At 42.3% G+C, this 7891-nt stretch overlaps 1 pseudogene; it reads right to left on the bottom strand.

The window, feature by feature from the left end:
• Positions 1 to 6275: 6275 nt before the first annotated feature.
• LOC102429482 lies at positions 6276 to 7046 on the bottom strand (annotated as a pseudogene).
• Between the last annotated feature and the right edge of the window lie 845 nt (positions 7047 to 7891).

The raw sequence follows: 7891 nt of genomic DNA on the forward strand, positions 1-7891 counted from the left end.
AGCCGTCCCAATCTCACTGTGGCCGTTTCATCCTCACCAGGGCCATCTTGACCTCACCGGGGCCGGCCCGACCTCCACGTGGCCGTCCTGACACACCAGGGCCATCCCGACCTCACTGGGGCCATCCCTACCTCACTGGGGCTATCCGTACCTCACTGGGGCTGTCTCAACCTTGCTGGAGCCTTACATCGCCAGGGTCGTTTCGGCCTCACCGGGGCCATTTCAGCCTCACCAGGACCTTTTCAACCTCACTGGGGCTGTTTCAACATCACCGGGGCTGTCCCGACATCACCGGGGCCATTTCAACATCAATGGGGCCGTCCTGACCTCACTGGAGGCATCCTGACCTCAGCGGAGTCTCCTCGACCTCACTGGTGCCGTCTCTACCTCACCGGGGCCATTCCAACCTCACCCGGGCCGTTTCGGCCTCACCAGGGCTGTCTCAACCTCACCAGGGCTGTCCCAATATCACTGGGGCCGTCCTGACTTCACCGGGGCAGTCTAGACCTCATCTGGGCCGTCTTGACCTTTCCCTGTGCATCCCGACATCACGGGGGCCATCCTGGCCTCACTGGGGCTGATTCCGCCTCACCAGGGCCGTCCCGACCTCACTAGGGCCGTCCTGACTTCAACCGGGCTGTATTGGCCTCTCGGTGTTGCCCCAACCTCACTGTGGAAACACGAAGTTTGGCACTCTGTCCCCTGCCAGGCGGCTCCCCACCAGACAAAATCTCCAGGCTTTCCTGGTGGCTGAACATCCAGCATGCCTGCTCGGACTTCACCCTCCACCAAGTGCACAGACTGCCCGTCTGCACTCCCCCAGCGTCCCATGTGAGAGTGGCACCGGTGGGCGTGCTTGTGCACCTGCTGGTACAGCGGTTCCACATCTCCGGCCCAGCCAGGCCGGCCCCAGCCTGCCCTGAATCCGACTCCGCCCCTTGAGTGCGTCCCTCCCGAATTTGAGGAGCCGAAATCTGCAGCCTGCTGGGCTGGGCTCTGTACTTGGTGCCTCTGTACATCCTACTCAGTCTCAATGCTCTTCTTTCTATGCGAGGAGTTGAAATCTGCAGTTTGTTGGGTTGGGCTCTGTACTTGGTATCTCTGCTCATCCTACTCAGTCTCAATGCTCTTCTTTCTTTCCTTCCAGTTGTAGAGCTTCCACTGGGCCAGCTTTCCCGTGGTTCCGTATGATAGCTGTTTGTCCTATAGATGGTAGTTTTGATGTTGTTGTGGGAGGCAGCATGCACAGGTCTCTTCCTTACGCCACCATCTTGGTTCACTCAGGAACTGTATTTAAAGGGCCAGAAGGATGAGAACCACTGGACTGGACCGAGGGAAGCAGTCAAGGGAAGACACAGCTGTGACCTATAAGGGCCAAGGGCATGGACACTGTTGACTGTTGCAGACTTGGGAAGTATCAAGTCCCCTGTTCTTCTTGGCTGGTTCTAGAGGAGGACATCCCCAAAACAATGGGGCAGAATTGCTATGACAGGTGGTAAGAGCTCAGCCAGAAATGTGCTGCCAGGGTGGTCACTGGGGCCTCCCTGAGGAATTCTGGGAAGGGGTGGCAGGGTCCAGACTGGGTGCATATGGGGCATATTTCCTCTGAGCACAGCTCTGCATATATTAAAAAGTAAACATTCACCTATACTGCAACCGTTTTATAAGCAAAACATACATATATATAAAGAACATTTATGGCCGAAGCCGGTTTGGCTCAGGGGATAGAGCGTCGGCCTGCAGACTGAAAGGTCCCAGGTTCGATTCCGGTCAAGGGCATGTACCTGGGTTGCGGGCACATCCCCAGTAGGAGATGTGCAGGGGGCAGCTGATCGATGTTTCTCTCTCATCGATGTTTCTAACTCTCTATCACTCTCCCTTCCACTCTGTAAAAAATCAATAAAATGTATTTTTAAAAAAAAGAACATTTATGAGAATCATCTGATCTCAGTGGAAGTCTGCCTTCTTTCACATAAGAGGCTAATTCAATCAAGACCACATTTCAGAATAAACCCACACAATGTGTGTCATAGTCACGATCCCCTCATTGCTTTTATTTAATCACAAACATCCATGATACTTCCTCAGTAATCTGTTCATTTTATTTTTAATTTAAGTTAGTCTTTGAGTGATAAAAATTAACTTTTCCTTGGGATTCCAACATAAGCTTGGAAACTGGAGGGTGTAGAGCCCATGATGAACTAGAAACTGTGCTTCCTTAGAGATACCCTCGCTTCTAATGTCTAAAAACACTTAGCAGGAAGCAGGAGTCGGTCAACGTGCAGTCTTTATTTTTCTTTTATCCCTCCTCACTCTAGGATAAACTTTTTTCCCCATTGACTTCTAGAGAGAGTGGAATGCTGGGAGGAGATGGAGATAGAGATAGAGATAAAGCTAGATTGAGAGAGAAAGAGAGAGGGAGGGAGAGAGAGAGAGAGAGAGAGAGAAGAGAAGAGAAGAGAAGAGAAGAGAAGAGAAGAGAAGAGAAGAGAAGAGAAGGGAAGAGAAGAGCCAAATCAATTGTTTGCCTCCCTCTCATGCTCTGCAATGGGCTTAGAAATAAACCCCCAACAGAGGTCTGTGCCCTTGACTAGGAATGGAAACAAAGACCATTGGCTCCTGAGCCAAAGCCCGAACCACTGAGGGAGCTGTCCAGGTCTTGAAGTCTTTCTTAAAACAGAGGAATCCCCTGGAAACCTCTTGGAGGATGATGTTGTAGGATGATGCATTTTAAATGCTGAAGGCTCATTATCTCAAATATGGTTTCTTCTGTTCCATATCTTGCTCCATTACTGTGAACTTTGGCCAGATTTTCTGAAATACTGTGCATGCTTACTATCTATACTGCCTCCCTTCAAATTTTGGTACTTGTCATTTTCCTCTGGAGAACTATCTTTGTGGTGAATATACTAAAGTACATTACAGATACACTTCTAAGCAAAAGTGTAAGCCACTGACTTTTTATCTGCATTCAGTTCTGTAAATTTCCCTCTGGTACAGATGTTGCTAAAGAGTCACACATCTACCCTTCTGAGGGCAGCCTAGGGCTGAAGGCAAACTTCGAGGTCTCCTGAGGAGAAGGTCAAGTTCATCCATATGGGCCTATGGAACAGCCATGACCCCACGCTCTGATCCTCATCATCCAAAGCAACTACAGTGACTATCTTCACATTCCTGGTCAAAGAATATGAATGGGTTGTAGGCTCCATGACAGTAGGGGCCATGCAGGAGGCAGCCTACCAAAGATTCTCTCTCATCATTTATGTTTCTATCTCTCCCCCTCCCTAGACCCGTGGTCAGCAAACTGCACCTCGTGAGCCACATGCAGCTTTTTGGCCCCTTAAGTGTGGCTCTTCCTAAGCCTTAGGAGTACCCTAATTAAGTTAATAACAATATACTTACCTATATAGTTTAAGCTTAAAAATGTGGTTCTCAAAGGAAATTTCAATCATTGTACTGTTGATATTTGGCTCTGTGACTAATGTGTTTGCCGACCACTGCCCTAGACTCTCTGAAATCAATAAAAATATTTTTGAATGTATTTTTTAAATCAATTATGTGTTGATCTCTTACCCGCCCTCCAGAGATCAACCAAAGGACTTGTATGCATGCATATAAGCATAACCAATGGACATAAGACACTGGGGGCTAGGGGAAGCCAGGGGATTGTCAAGGGCGGGGAAAAAAAAAGGAGACATATGTAATACTCTTTGTAATAATTTAAGCAATAAAAAAATTAAAAAAAAATCAATTATGTGTAAATCAAAGAATAAACAAATGTTTAAAACTTGCCATTTCCCAATTATTTTAATATTTTATTATGAATGTTACTGAAGGTTATTTGTTGCTACTGCATCAGTATGTTGAAAATAAAATATAATAACTTTCTACTGAATTGTCTTATCATATCCATGTTCAATGCCAGCATTTTGACAGTTTTAAACTAACCACAATGAGAGTATTTATAACAGGGAAATTAACAAATATTACAAACCTGTGCTGGTTTAATGTATTATTCAATGCTAAGACTTATAAAAGAGAGGTGGAGAATATTGACATTGCAGATAAAATCTGTAAGTATATGGTACATGTGAGTTTAAATAGTACATAAAATAAAAATTGAAAAAAAAACACAATTTTCCTTCCAGTATTCAAAACCCATAGTTCCATATAGCAAAGAAGTCACTTGAATTATTGAAAAATGAGTGAAATTCAGATATCTGTCTTAGATTTTGAACTGTCCTCATACTGATTAAAATGATAAATTTATTTAAATCTAGGCAAAATTTTGAGCCAACGTTTTAACAAGGAAGATAAATACAGTTTAAATAAATGTATGATAAAATGTTCAACATTAAAAATTCTTAGGGAAATGCAATTAAAACAAAATCCTGTTAATGTTATATGCAATTCCAGGCCTACAGTTTAAAAATATTAACCATTGCATGTGCTGGCAGGGTTGAAGAAAATCTGGAATTTTTATACACAGTGTGTGGGTGGGAAGGCAAAGTCAATGAACAGTGTAGATCACTGTTCTGCATATGTTAAAATGTGAAACATTCACCTACATGGCAACTGTCTGATTAGTAGAAATATATCAATAAAAAAACTGAACCCAAAGTTTCTAACAGATTTATTTATAATACCCCAAACCTATAAATAACCAATCTTATAGACATATCAATACATAAAGTTGTTATGCATATAATGCAATACTACTCAGGAACAAAACAAATTCAATATTCACATAAGCATTTGTATTGAATCTCAAAATAGCTGTGTAGCATCAAAAAATGGGTATTTGTTAGAGTTCACACCTCATAGTGCCTATAAAATTATGAAAAATATGAACTATCTTAACGTGTGAAACTTTCACCTACACAACAACAGTTTGATAAGTAAAACATATACATAGAGAAAACTGAAAACAAATTTTCCCTGAAGATTTATTTTTAATACCTCAAACCTCAAAATAACCATCATCATAGACATATCAACAGGCAGTCATTACCATAGAATACAATACTACTCATCAATCAAAAAGTAACTATTCACATAAGGATAAGTGTTGAATCTCAAAATAACTGTGTTGCATGAAGAAAACCACTATTTCTTTTTTTATCCTCAGTCAAATAGCTACATTTTAATTATTGAAGACAGTATAAATTGATAAATCTTAGACAAAGAAAAACAACTGGAATTATGTCAGGCCATGAAAATTTATATACCCTTTGGCTCACTGCTGGGAATTTATAAAAAAATTTTTAAAAAGAATGGAAAAGCTCTATGTAGTAATGGCAACAAACTGGAAATAAGTGTCTAGTGAGGAGACTGGGTAAGTCAGAGGTTTTTTGTTTCTTAAAATATATTTTATTGATTTTTTACAGAGAGGAAGGGAGAGGGATAGAGAGTTAGAAACATCATTGAGAGAGAAACATCGATCAGCTGCCTCCTGCACACTCCCCATTGAGGATGTGCCCACAACTAAGGTACAAGCCCTTGACCGGAATCGAACCTGGGACCCTTGAGTCCACAGGCTGACGCTCTATCCACTGAGCCAAACTGGTCAGGGCTAGTCAGAGATTTTTAAGTTGACAATTTAAGTGCACTTTATAGCAGCATTTAATTATTTTTAAAAGTTACAACATTGTATTTACATAGTAATTAACATTTTAGAGAAATGATGCATGTGGAAAAGATGAAGTGAATATATAATTGTTCACAGTGGTAAAATCAAATGTGAATTTTTCTCATTTGCCATATTTCGTGTATATCAAGAAATATATTTCTATTATGACATGTGTAAATCTTAAAGTTTAAAATAATTTGACATGCATGTCTAAAAAAACTGCTGATTGAGAGAATGTATTGAGAGATTCTTACTGTGTGATTCCTTTTAGCCCTGTAAACGCACTGCTTGGCTAACACCAAATGTGCGTGTGCTGCTGCTTAAAGCTTTCTAGTCAACCAAATGCCCCACATGCCCGTGTGTCTCCACGCCAGACAAAGCCCCAGTAGGAACAGTGGTTCTCTTTTACCCCTAGCTGAGCACGTACTGTACTTCCCCCACATACAAAGCATTCATCCACAGAATAGTGAAATATATATATAGTGCTAGTTCTAGTACAAGACAATAATTCAATCTAAAAACTTACAGGAAGATAATTAAAATATTTCTACTTTTAATTGTTGTTCATAAAACTAATGACACGAATATTTTCATCTTCTTTATCAAATGAGTGGTTATGCCTAACATAAAGGACCTGTTATCACTTAAGATAGCATGTTATCATTTTCACATCATTGCTCTCAGGTTTGGAAACTAATTAAATCTGCTGTCAGCATTCTGTTGCAGAGCTAGGGAGCCCACTCCTTTAGAATGCTCTAGCAGCTTGATGGCCTTGTTGGAGCTTTCAATATTTCTAAGCAGAATCTCCAAGCATCTCTTACTTTTCTTCTGATCTTCAAGTGCAGAGCCAATGACTATGGATTGAAAGTTCTGATCAACTGGCCCAGGTGGCACCTCAGAAGAACACCCACTGTGCAGTGACATCAAGTGACTCTGGAGATTTCCCAAGTCATTCAGAAACTTACCGACCACCTCATCGATAACCCTGGTGGCGTGCTTTAGGGATTCCTGCTGCTGAGAGTTTCTAATGGTTTCCACTGAAACTTCAACAGTGAGGGTTCATCCCAACATAATTTGCAGTCAGATTAATTCTTCTCTTTCTCCATCGCTGATCTGCCTCATGTCTTGGCTGTTCTGGATACTGTGGGTATTTCCAGGAGGATTTCTCTGTCTTGCTCAATGGCAGTTGCTGCTTCTCTCTCTTTTTTTATTGTTTTATTGCTTAAAGTATTACAAAGGGTATTACATATGTGTCCTCCTCCCCCACCCCCCGGCCTTGACAATCCCCTCTTAAAGATTCCACCCTGAGCTCCAGCTGGTCCAGGCTCTCCAGCAGGCGGCTGGGGCGGTCTGCCATGGAGGAGGAGCGGCAGAAGCGGCCCTCGCTGGCTTTCGGGTTGATCTTCACCTGAGCCATCTGAGCCTCTGAGGCGGGGCGGCCAAGAGGGCCTCTCCAGCGGCAGCCAGTGGAGAGAGCTGCGGCCGCAGTGTCGCAGTCACTGCGGGCTCCCGCTTAAAACCACTATTTCTTAAACAACACACCTTGTAGTGCCTATAAAATTATGAAAAATATGAACTGATCTATTGTATAAGAATTAATATCAATGGCTGCATTGAGGGCTGAGGAAATATCAGAAAACATAAATGGGCCGGAGGTATCAAAAGTAGGCTTAGATTTGATGATATGAATAAATATAATTAATAAATAATAATTCAAGAATATACTCAGCCCTGGCCAGTATGGCTCAGTTGACTGGGTGTTGTCCCATTTACTGAAAGGTCGTTGGTTCCAGGTCAAGGCGCATGCCCATCTCTATCACCTGTAGGTAGGAGGGAAGAGGCAAGAGAACAATGTATCTCTCTCTCCTATCTCCTTCCCTCTCCTTAAAATAAAACAAAACAACCCACAATAAACATAATTATTCAAATGTTTTTTAATGAATAAGTTCTGTGTTTAGTATACTTAGAACTATTTTTTTAATATTTTAATAATTTTTATTTCTTAAAGTATTACAAAGAGTATTACATATGTCTCCTTTTATCCCCCCCTTGACATTCCCCCGGCCCCTACCCCCCCCCCCCGCCCCGTGTCTTGTGTCCATTGGTTAATCTTATATGCATGCATATAAGTCCTTCAGTTGATCTCTTAATCCCCCCCCCAAACCCTCCCCAGGCTTCCCACTGTAGTTTGACATTCTGTTCAATGTTGCTCTGCTTCTGTATCTACCCCATGTTCATCAGTCTATACTGGTCCCCTTTATT

This window comes from Myotis lucifugus, unplaced genomic scaffold (genome assembly GCF_000147115.1).
Source record: "Myotis lucifugus unplaced genomic scaffold, Myoluc2.0 scaffold_1201, whole genome shotgun sequence".
NCBI classification, from domain to species: domain Eukaryota; kingdom Metazoa; phylum Chordata; class Mammalia; order Chiroptera; family Vespertilionidae; genus Myotis; species Myotis lucifugus.